The following is a 12,670-nucleotide window of genomic DNA, read 5'->3' on the forward strand; positions in this document are numbered from 1 at the left end:
TGTAAGCACACAGAAAAAGTTAGGATCGCCTTGTACAGGATTTAATTTTAAAGGAGAATGTGAAGAGTGTGTACTGTTTTCAGCCTTTCATGTATGATCTACCCCAGATGTGTCTACTGGTTTTGCTGTTAGGCAGCTCTGGTCAAGGACTACGCATCCTCTAGATCCTGTACTGTCTTTCAACCTCCTAAAGACTGCCTTTTGTGGTACCACCTCATTCCCCTGTAGTCACCCAGGAAAGTAGTGAAAACCACTGCGTCAATCCTCTGCACTTTCTCTGTTCATCTCCTTTTACAGATGGAGAAAGATAGCAGTTTCCCCCACCCAATGAGCTGTCTTCACATCAAGCAGTCAAATCCTCGTTTACTGGTGTTTCACAGTGGGGGCTGAAGGAAGCCTACAAAGATGTGATGATCTACGGCAAGATGGAAGCCACAGCTGTGCTTCAGCTACAGGCAGTCATCAGAGACAGGTCTGGCTTTGTGACTTCATTAGTCAGTATTTGAAGATTATTGAAACTGTGTGCAGAGTAAATGGAGACCCACAGTTGATGAATTACTTCTCTGACAAAAATGTAGAATTGAGGAACCAACTCACGTAATTGTGGATATTTTGAAGACAATTTTGGAAACTGTGTTCATTATTTTCATCTTTTCCAAAGCTGCCCTTGAATTTGACAGTTTCATAACTCAGCTAAGTAGAAAATTAAGCCCATCTCTCAGCCCATCTGTCTATATTTAGTAAACCACTAACTAGGTGGGGCTATAAAAATAAGATCTGGTCCTTGCCTTGAGCCAAGACTTTTTTTTTTAATTTAAAAAAGAAAAAAATAATGTTACACAGAGAGAGCCAGAGTGAGAAAGAGAAACAGTGACAAAGACTGTACATGTCTCACAAAGTCTGAAATGGTTACAATCATCTCCTTTATCCAACAGTTTGTTGCATTTGACTTAATAGAGCTCATTATCACTCCACCAATGGTGATAGCATCATTCGTATTTGTTATTTTGACTCTGTATTCCTTACTTTGTAATTCTTAGTTATTTTTCTCATGGCATGTTTTAATCTTACTGTTTTGAGACAGTTTTATATAATTGTCAATGTTTTTTCTGTCATTATTATAATTTGTTCATTAACTTTTGACCTCTCTACTCTACTGTTCATATCTAGGCAGCTCATCATAATTTACATAATTCTGATTTGGCAAGGTGTCTTAGCTACTTTTCTAGTACTGTGACAAGACACTATGACCAAGGAAACTTATAGAAGAGTCTTTCAGGGAATTTACATTTTCAAAAGGTCCATGACTTTCATGGTGGACAACATGACTTCAGGCAGGCAAGGTGTTGGAGCAGTAGTTGAGAGCTTCCATATTAATTGAGTACATGACAGCATAGAGAGCTAACTAGGAATGGTGTAGACTTTTGAAACCTCAAAACTAACCCAGTGACATGCCCCAGCCAACAAGACCCTATCTTCCAACCTTTCCAAAGCAACTCCACCAACTGGAAGCCAAGTGTTCCAATATATGAGTCTATGAGGGTTAATATCAGTAAATCCACCACACAAAACAAAAATGTGTATAAAGGGGACAATGCTAACTTATCAAACTAATTTCCCCATTTATTTGGTAAGTAGTTGTGCAAATATTTTGGATTTCTTTATACATGGTGTGACTGTAAGCCAGCCCCAATTAAATGTTTTCCTTTATAAGAGTCACCATGGTCATGGTGTCCCATCACAGCAATAGGAACCCTAACTAAGATACATGGATAGATTATCATGCTCTTAAGCTTAGCTAATTTTTAATTTCAGTCAAACTTATTAATATTTATATAGTCATATATGTATGCATTTATATATAAAATAAATCTTCATTTGTCTAGAAAAGATATAACATTTAAAAGTATTTATCATCCTCAGGTTTACTAACAGACACATTTAAGTGCCATATCTCACACACACACACACACACACACACACACACACACACACACATAAATATGATAAAAATAACATCTTTAATTTTTAAAAGCTCAGCACATATTCTTTCAGAAGATGAATCCATGTGTCCAGTGGGAACAGAGAAGACTGATAGAAGGATGTTCTTGCACATAGTCATTGCCAGAGAAAGCTCTTCCAAATCACCAGGCCTATATTCACACTATATGTATTATATATAGGTCAGGCAGCAGAGCCCATCTGCGATCCTCAGGAATAGAGAAATGGTGCAGTAATATTTATAAACATTTACATAAGAATTTGACACAGAGTGTTTAAATAATATCTATAACAAATATTTGATAGATATATTTAGAGTCTGAACATGAGTTGAAAATATACTACAATTAATTGGTGCTTACAAAATTTACTGTGTAACCTAATAACTCATAAATAAATTATGAAGTTTATCTTGGAATTGGTTCTCTAGATCACATACCAAATTGCTAATTCTCAACAAAAGGCAGGTTTTTTTTCATATAACATTGAACATATGCTAATCTCTTTATCTTCATAGGCTTGGATAAGTCTCCTTAAATTCTTTTAAGCAATAACATTTTAACTCTTTGTGTTTTTATGCCAATTGCCAGGCATTCCCTATTTAAAATGCCAATGTAGTTATCTGGTGGTGTCAGACATATCAACAATAGGAAAATGCAGCCTTAACCAATCATCTGTGATCTGCATATTAGCTTTCTTTATTGAATTATGTATCTATCTACAGGCTCTTCCAAAAAATGCTAATAATTAGACATGAGGAAACCAATATTCATTTTTCTGTGTCTCTACCATATTGTGGGGGTCTCCACAGAATACTTCATATTGCTATATCTTCCTATACTTTCATTATTAAAAAGTTAGAGTTGTTACCTGCCATTTTTTCAAAGGAGAATGGTTTCTGATGTGAGGTAATAACAAAAAAGAGCATTGAATTTGAGATGAAATACCTGGGTCTCAGTTCAGGATCAATTACCTATTACCAGAGCTTTCATTTAATTACCTGTGGAAGTGAGGCCAATGATAGTACTTCATGCATTTTAAAGAGGCCACATGTGATGCTGCACATGAAAATATATAAACATATAGCAAGATTCAGCCCATAAATTTGTATCTAATTATTTTTTTCTTCTCAGTTGTCCATTAAGAAGGTTTATACTATGTGGTCTCAACACAGGGGATGCAACTTACAAGGAAGAAAAATAAGTTCAAAGGGGAGACACAATGAACAGACTTTACTCTGCATTAATATAGATAACAAATATAACACATATATAATATTTCTGTTATATAAAAAGCATAGGCAAACTCAACCAACCAGAGGCCACATTCCTGAAGAAAACTGAGTCTCTCTTTCCCAGTATGAATCAGTTGGCAATAACTCCTCAGCCAAGGGTAGGCCTTTGTGAGCTCCTCCCCATCTGTCTTAGTTAGGGTTTCTATTGCTGTGAAGAGACACTGTGACCCCAGCAACTCTTATAAAGGAAAATGCTGTGGATATTGCTTTGTATAAATAAAATGCTGATTGGCCAGTAGCCAGGCAGGAAGTATAGGTGGGACAAGCAAAGAAGAGAATTCTGGGAAGTGGAAGGCTGAGGCAGAGAGATGCTGCCAGCCACTGCCATGAGAAGATTGTAAGATACTGGTAAGCCACAAGCCATGTGGCAACTTATAGATTAATAGAAATGGGTTAATTTAAGATATAAGAACTAGATAACAAGAAGCCTGCTGTGGTCATCAATTTTGTAAGCAATATAAGTCTCTGTGTGTTTACTTGGTTTGGTCTAAGTGGCTGCAGGACTGGTGGGTGAGAGAGATTTGTCCTGACCATGGGCCAGGCAAGAGTGGAGAAAACTCCAGCTACAGGAAAACATTTAATTGTGGTGGCTTGCTTACAGTTTCAGAGGTTTAGTCCATTAACATCATGGTGGGACATGGCAGTGTGCAGGTAGACATGGTGCTAGAGAAGGAGCTGAGAGTTCTTACATTTTTATTCACAAGCAACAGGAAGTAGTCTAAGATACTGTGTGTGGCTTGTGCATATAGGAGATTCTAAATCCTGCCTCCACAGTGACACACTTCCTTCAACAAGACCATATATACTCTAACAAGGTCATGCCTCCTAATAATGCCACTCCCTTTGGAGGCCATTTTCTTTCAAACCCCCACACCATCTATGCTGGAGTTTAGATTGACTTGATCTTGTAAAGATCTTGTGCAGGAAATCACAGCCACTATGAGTTTGTGTCTGTAGTAGCCCTGTTATATTTAGAAAACAATTTCTCAGTAGTATTCCTAAACTATGGCTCTTACAAGCCTTTCTTTCTTATCTTTGAGAGTAATTTCTGAGCCTTGAAATGGTTGTTGATGTTATATAGCTGTTCCACTTAGGGCTATACACCTCACCATCACTTAGATTCTGCATTTTGACTAGTTTTGAGTCTCTTAATTAACTGCCATCCACCTTAAATAGAAATTTCTCTGAGGAGAGTAAGAGTTGCACTCATATTTGGGTATAAATATATTTAGACAGTTTGATACTATGTCCATCTAGAAAATGATAGAAATGGGTTCTCACATAAGTCCTATGCTAAGGTATGGTATGTCTTGATCCATGATCAAACTACTCTGATTAGACATAATGACTTACAAACAAAAGAAGGCATGAGACAGGGAGGGTAACATGATGAAGGTATCTGAGGGAGTTGCAGGGGGTGGAAGATAGAGATGATCACAATACATTGTATACAGTTATGAAATTCTCAAAGTATATATATCACTTGAGGAGACAATAATAAAAATACACATTTTATTAAGAATTTCTCTACTCACTCCACATGCTATCCACAGCCCCCCCCATCCTCCCACCTCCAGCCCTCTTTCCCAAGCCACCCCGCATCCCCACATCCCCCAAATCAAGGTCTCTCCCATGGGGAGTCAGCAAAGCCTGCACACTGAACCCAGGCAGGTCCAAGCCCCTTCCCACTGCACCAAGGCTGTGCAAGGTGTCACACCACAGGCACCAGATTCCAGAAGGCTACCCATAGACCAGGGACAGATCCCGATCCCCCTGCCTGGGTGTCCCCCAAACAGTTCGAGCCAAACAACCATCTTCCATATCCAGAGGGCCTAGTCCAGTCCCATGGGGGCTCCACAACTACGAGTCCACAGTTCATGGGCTTCCACTAGTGTGGCCGGTCATCTCTGCACATCCTCCCATCATGATCTCGACGTCCCTCACCTGAAGTATCTCTCCTCTCTCTCATCAATTGGATTCCCAGAGCTCAGCCTGGTGCCTGGCCGTGGATCTCTGTATCTGCCTCTATGAGTCACTGGTCAAAGGCTCTATGATGACAGTTAGGTTATTTGCTAGGCTGGTCACCAATGTTTTTAAAAAGAAGAGGGAAGAAAGGAGGAAGGAAGAGAGGAAGGATGAGTAAGAAAAAATGGCTGAGAAACATTATTTGCTATAGTGTAACTCTCCAAAGGTATACATGCTAAAGGCTCAGTCTCCATTCTGCTTGCCTGTGGGTCTAGTTAAAAGATGGACGGTCAGTGGGGTATATTCTTTTTTTTTCTTTTCTTTTCTTTTTCTTTTTTTTCTTTTTTTTTTTTTTTTTGGTTTTTCAAGACAGGGTTTCTCTGTGTAGCTTTGCACCTTTCCTGGAACTCACTCTGTAGCCCAGGCTGGCCTCAAACTCACAGAGATCCACCTGCCTCTGCCTCCCGAGTGCTGGGATTAAAGGTGTGCACCACCACTGCCCGGCACTGGGGTACATTCTTGATGGAGATTTGGTGACTAGCTATTTCTTCCTCTCTCTCACTATATGTTCAGCTTTCTCACACCACAGAGTCCTTGACCCCTCATGTCCAGCTACACCACAGGCTCGAAAGCCACAGAGCTGAGTGACTCGGTACTGAAATTCTGAATTGGTGAGCCTGAATCAGCCTTTCTTCCCTGTGATTTGATGGCCTCAGGTGGTTTTCCAAAGTCACGGTGAGCTAGTTAACACACTGCCTTAAGTATTGAGGGATGGGTATTTAATCTTATCTACTAATTAATTCACTGTGGGTGAAAATCAACATATTCTTCTACAATCAAATTTATTTATTTATTTATTTATTTATTTATTTATTTATTTATTTACTTATTTATTTTTTAGATTTTCATTCTGCCAAGAAAAAACAATCCATATATCTGAGTCAGTTGAAGCTCTTCCCCCCTCTCACCTGCCTCTTTCCCAAACTGATGGATTAGAGAGGCGCAGTAAGGCTTGGGGGAGCTGCCTGAGTCCATAATCACTGTGGGGGTGTATAGCACTGTGGACGCCGGCCTCATCATTTTCAGTGCACGGGTTGAAACTGGCAGCTCCCCCTCTGCTCTGGAGCTGCTGAAGGGGTTTTGTGGTACAGCTTTCTGAAACCTTCTGCCTAGAGTCTCCCTCCACTCAGTTCTGTCCCGTTTACTTTTTAAAGCATGAATACACCCAAGTTTGAGCCTTTATGAAATATAGGGTCTAAGTGTTCTTATACCTTTAATTAAAAAAAAAAAAACTCACTTCCCTTTTCTGTGTGTTACCTCTTACTCCATCCCCTGTAGCAGGTAGGCTAGTCTCATTTGGGAGAACATCCTCAAAGCCCCAACTCCTTCTAGATGTGTTACAAGTGTGTTTCAAAGTTTAAAGAACAGAAACACACTTCTGTAAGCACCCAAATCATGACAAAGACTTATTAATTATGAATAGTCAGGCTTAGTTTAAACTTGTCCCACTAGCTTCTATAACTTATTTTGACCTGTTTCTCTTCATCTATGTTTTGCCTCAGGGCCTTTTACCTGTCTGGATGACTGGCCACTGCCCAGATGGCTAGCCCCTCGTGTCTCCCTCTCATTCTCTCTTGAGCCTACATTGCTCCTCCTACTTATTCTCTCTGCCCACCAGCCCTGCCTATCCCTCTACTGCCTAGCTATTGGCCATTCAGCTTTTTATTAGACCAATCAGGTGCCTTAGGCAAGCAAGGTAAAACAGCAACACTTCTTTACATAGTTAAACAAATGTAGCATAAACAGATGCAACACATCTTTACATAGTTAATGATTATTCTGCAACACAAACAAATGTAACCCATCTTTACATAGTTAAACAAGTATTTTATTCCACAACATATTTCTGTGCCACAGTTCTTTGGTATTGTACTAACACTAACTTGTAAATAAGCCTTCCTGCAAGACTGTTTTATGATATACTTCAACCAACAAGAGCCACAAGACAAAGAGGAAACACAGATGTATGTGTGATAGGTCTCAACAGGTGGTCATGCTCCTTTTCATTAAAAAAAAATTTTAAGATCATTTTTTGCTGTTCCAGAAACTGTTGAGATATAAAATTCACTCCTTATAACACAATTAAATTAAGTTTAATTACAAATTACTTTTAGAAAATTTATAAAGCCATGCAACCATAGCCACAGTCAAGTTTTAGAACATTTACATCATTCTCCAGAAATTCTCAAATGCCTGTTTTTAGTCAATTCTGGCTCCTTTTCTAGCCTAAAGCAATGATTTCTGTCTCTATAAACAGGCCCTTTCCAGATATCTCATATGAATGAAATCACATAGAACATAGCGTTTTGTACTCAATGTCTTTTACTTTGGCTGACAGTTTTAAGGTTCATTAATTGTGCATATGTCCATGTTTTATTCCATCTTATTGCTGAGTAGAATTTCATTCTGTAGATCTACAATTTCATTTATCCATTGGCCAGGTGACACATATTTAAATGAGTTACTTCTTTTGACTATAATGAATAAAATTTTATGATCCTTCATATTCAAATCTTCTTATGGATGTTATCTTTCTCTCCCTTCATTGGATTCTTAGGAGGGAATCTTTTTGTTCATGAAGAGGATTATTATTAGTATTTTTAAAGGTACTCAAATATTTTGCAGAGAAGCCATCCTGATAAACATTCCTACATGTGCATCATGGGCACAGTTTCTCTCCATGCTTGTCACCACTTGGCACTATATGTTCCTTAGTTATAGTGACTGTTACATGTCATGCAGGTTTTAATGTGCATTTTCCCAAATAACTAATGTAGTTGAGTTTCTTCAGTGTGATTGCGAACAACATGTACATCTTTTTTAGTGAAATATCTTGTCCATTTATTTGCTCATTTTAAAACTTGGCTTGTCTTTGGATTACTTAGTGGTATGATTTCTTTATACATCGAGTAAAATTCCATCAATACATAGACCTCCTAAGTCCTCATACTTCCTTCCAGTTTATGGCTTGTCTTTTCAAAATTGTAATGCTGTTCTTGGAAGAACAGGGATTTTAGTCTATAAAGTTGTATTTACCAGGTTTGTTTTCAATATTAATATATTTTGCTACATTTATGAACCTTGACACTTTGCCTAGTCTGGTTATTAATTTTTTCTTAATTTTTTCCTTTGAAACTTACATGTTTTAAAAGTCCTATATTTCAGTTTATGATCATTTTTTCTTTATTGTGCATTATTTTTATAATAATCTGGCAACAAAAATTTAGTACATTCATACTGAAAATGAGTATTGGGCTCAATCAATTGGAATATGACCCAGATATCAGACACAGTGAATGACGTCCTACTTGATCATGCTTTATCATGGTTACTTCCTATTTCTTACTCAGACAAGTCCTTGGTAACAAAGCATTAGAAAGACCTCAACATTAGAAGTACCCCAAACTATTTCAGACAGGAAAAACTAGTACAGGACTGAGGGTATGCCAGAGGAGTTACTTGAACTAGATTGTGTGAAAGGTGTGGATGTAGGAAAGGAAATGGCTAAAACATTCCTCCATACCACTGGTCTGTGTCTGCTTTCAGATGATGTCAGTGTTGAATGTGTATAAGAAGGGTGTAAACAATAGATAGGTGGGAAAGGGAATACCTGAGAGTGTTGGTGGGTCTCCTCAACTTTCATTTCTTTACTTTGCCCCTAGCAGACACAGTTCCATGACTTTACACATGGTCTTTTCATCCCCCCCAAAATGGCAGTGGTGTGGCTTCTTCAAGTTTTTATTCAATATATAGACAATGGGAAGTTTAAATTGCAGGTTCAGTTCTATGATATTGTCCTAAGAGAGGCATCCAGGTGCTTGATGGGCCCAGATGATGTCACCATGGGTTGACATCAGTACAGACTTACTTGATCTGAGAAACTATTTATTTGCTCTAATTATTTAGTGTGTTAGCCTAAGTATCCTCCAGACTTTGTGTGAGATCTGAGTACCTGTGATTCTTTCTGATGCTGCTATAGAAGGGATGTTCATGATCCTTTCTCAGAGGGTTCATCATTGGGACATCTCTAAATTTTAGGTGGACCTCATTGTGGTAGGAAGCAATCTTATTGGTGTCAATCAGTCCTCCCTAGTGTCACTTACTAAGGTGCAGAGTCCTCACTACCAGCCCCTACTATGGTGAGCAGCATCCAGCACCATGCAAAGGATGTGGATTGCTTTTCCACACAGTAAGGCAAAGCTAGCACCACTCTCAGCCAGCTTCTTCTTGAAGCATCAACCTCTTTACTTGGCTTCTTTATTCCCACCCACAACCTTCTAGATCTATGGCCTGCTGGCTGCTAGAAACTGCTGTCTCTGTACCTTGCCGCCAGCACCAGCATATAGAAGCACAGTGCAGGTTACTGATGTGATGGCTGGGGCTTGTTGAGATTTCTGAGTTTCATCTCAAAATCCCTGCTCCACCCTACCTTTCCTGTGCTCTTCCCCCTCACTGGCACTATGACCCTTTTGATTTCAAGTTTGCATAATATAATATATATTATGCATATATATAGATGTATATATATGTATATGATCTGGTTTCAATTGTGTCACAAAACACTTATTCTTTGGCCGTTTGAAGGAAAAGGTATCTCAGTGGCAAATTAAATGATCATATGTACAAGGGGGTAATTTCTTGAACTATCTGCTTATGATTACACTAGTTTTACATTATCTTCATTACTATACCTTCACAAGAAGGACTATGATGATCATGTAAGCACTCCAACTTCATGACTTCTCAAAATTGTCTTGACTGTTTGTTACCCTTTACATTTTAAGGCTGTCTGTCTCCTTATCCCTCTCCCTCATCTTCTCTCTGACTAAATCCTAGGGCCTCACATGAGCTCATAAAGGGCTCTATCACTGAGCTATGTCCCCATAGCAATCTCAAATTTTCTATTTTCTCTCAATAATGTCTAATTGTTTTAAAATATTGATTTTTAAAAAACATTTGAGTTAATTTGTTTCTAGTTTTTTTCTGATGATATTATGTATGCAAGTGTTTTTTTTTTAACTTTCATTTTCAGGTTGTTCGTTGATGCCATTAATTTTGATTATTTGTGTCTTTTGACTAACTTTCTGGAACTTTCCAACAAATCTCTAGCTAGTTTTCCAGTTCTCTACTTGCCTCAAATAGGATATAACCTCAGACAAGCAAAAGCGCTGACCCCCTTTCTCTCTCTGAGCACTATCAAGACCATTTTAACTTCTTGTACTTCATATCAAGAAAGACATTTGGTGGCATCAGCAACATTAGTTACTTATTTTTTGACATTTTGGGGTCAGTAGTTGTTGGTTTCAATTTCAAAACAGAAAATGATTTTTCTTATATTATACATGTGCATTATTTTATACTTATATTACCTTTAATCTGTACTAAATTTGGTATCCAAAAGGCTACCTATTTCTTACTTGCTTAGCAACTCTTTTTTTACTCTTCTTGGTTGCATGTTGGGAGGTTTGCATTTGAGCTAGTTTGTCGTATATTTTGTTGTTTTATTAAATAAAACTACTGCGAAATGTATTTATTTATTCATAAATATATTTGTAAAATTTGAAGGGCAGAAGTGGTGTATAACCAAAAGGACCATATGCTGAAAACATTGACTTTAAACTAGTGAGGTCATTATTAATATAGCGGGGGTAATGTTGGCCTTTTAAAATGGCTTATTTCACCTTCTAAAGTTTCAGACTTGCTCTCCCACTTAAATGTTTGAAAAACTGTCATAAGTTCACTATTTATTCTGGAATGAAGATTTCCAGGCTCACAGTTGCAGCATGGATGCATTATGACTGTCCTCCAAAATGCACAGACATAGGCAGATATTAAACCAGAATATTTAAATAAATGTTATTTCACTTCATCTTCATACTTATTCATCAAGATACATTAAATATTGTGAAGAAAAAAAAGAAAAAAATATTGTGAAGTCATTGGATCAACATCTCAGTATTAAATATCATAATAAATAGTATAGCATGCTTCATTCTTGACCTAATTGTAAGTCTCGAATGTAGAATTCACATTGTTGAATAGTAATACTCTCACAGTTCCCTACAGTAATATAAAACAGTACTATACAAAAAGTGTGATAATCATTTAGTCAATTAACTGTACGTTTTCTCTCCTTCACTCAACCTCACTATGAAAAGTTCTTCATGCTCCATTATGAAAACCTGGAGGCAAAAGATTAACACTTCCTTGATATTAAGACAAATAAATAAAAATCAATACTTTCCTTGTCATTTATCCACCATATATTTATTCAGTGTCTATATTATACCAGAGGCTAAGATAGATGCTAGGAGAGGGTTTAATATTACCATGATGACTTCTGTGCTCAGGGATTGTTTCCTAGGGAGCTAATTAGGAAGTAATGAAAGAGCAATGAACAATAGGAAGCAGCTGAAAACAGTACCTACGTGAATGAAGAGCATAGCCTGGAGGTAACATGGTTTATTTCCTCCTTGCATTATTTGACATCTATTTTTTATTATTGAAAACATTTATTTGAAGTTTTCTATAATTTACAGAAAAACAGCAAAAATAATATTAGTAAAAGGATGTCTGCATGCACTTTCTCAGATTTACATGGTGCCAATGTTCTACGTAATTTCCTTATCTGTTTCATAAATGTATTTATCTGTATCCATCTATTGATCATCTATCTACACATCTTCTGTCATCTATTCACCTATCTGTCTATCTGTCTGTCTTGTGTATAATTCTTCTGTGTCTATTGAGAGAGCATTCACTGTGAGTTTTTAACTTAGGTTAGCCTGTGTTTCTCAAGTGAATTTTATGGAAAATATTCTCAATAATATTTTATGGAAGTCCAGCACTGTTGTCAATGAGTGAAATAAATATTGGTGAAACAGTATCACGTAAATTATAATTCATCTTCCTTTTTGGACTATCTTAACTAAGAACCTCATGGAAAGCAGTCTTCATATTTTTCTGCACTCAGGATTTCAAGATTCATTGTACAATTGGGTGTGGCATATAATCCTGTCACTTCTGTTTGCTTTAAAGTGGGATATTTCCATAGAATGCAGTCCCATCTTATCTTTTTTAATTTAATAGAACATCCCTAATTTTGAGTTTGTTTGATGTTTAAGTTCAAGTTATAGATTCTCTTTCAGGAGTAACACAGGTGACATTACACTATCTATGTATGTTTTATCTTTCACAGAGTTTTCTGTCTTTCACAACTGCCCCTCCTGCATTGGTGATTGATGGGGGAATGTCTTTCTGTATGTTGTGAATATGTGTTGCTCTAATTGATTGATAAATAAAGCCATTCGGCCTATGGCAAGGTAGCTTGGAGGCAGGCAGGACATTCTA

This window comes from Peromyscus maniculatus, chromosome 20 (assembly GCF_049852395.1).
Source record: "Peromyscus maniculatus bairdii isolate BWxNUB_F1_BW_parent chromosome 20, HU_Pman_BW_mat_3.1, whole genome shotgun sequence".
In the NCBI taxonomy this organism is placed as follows: Eukaryota; Metazoa; Chordata; class Mammalia; order Rodentia; family Cricetidae; genus Peromyscus; species Peromyscus maniculatus.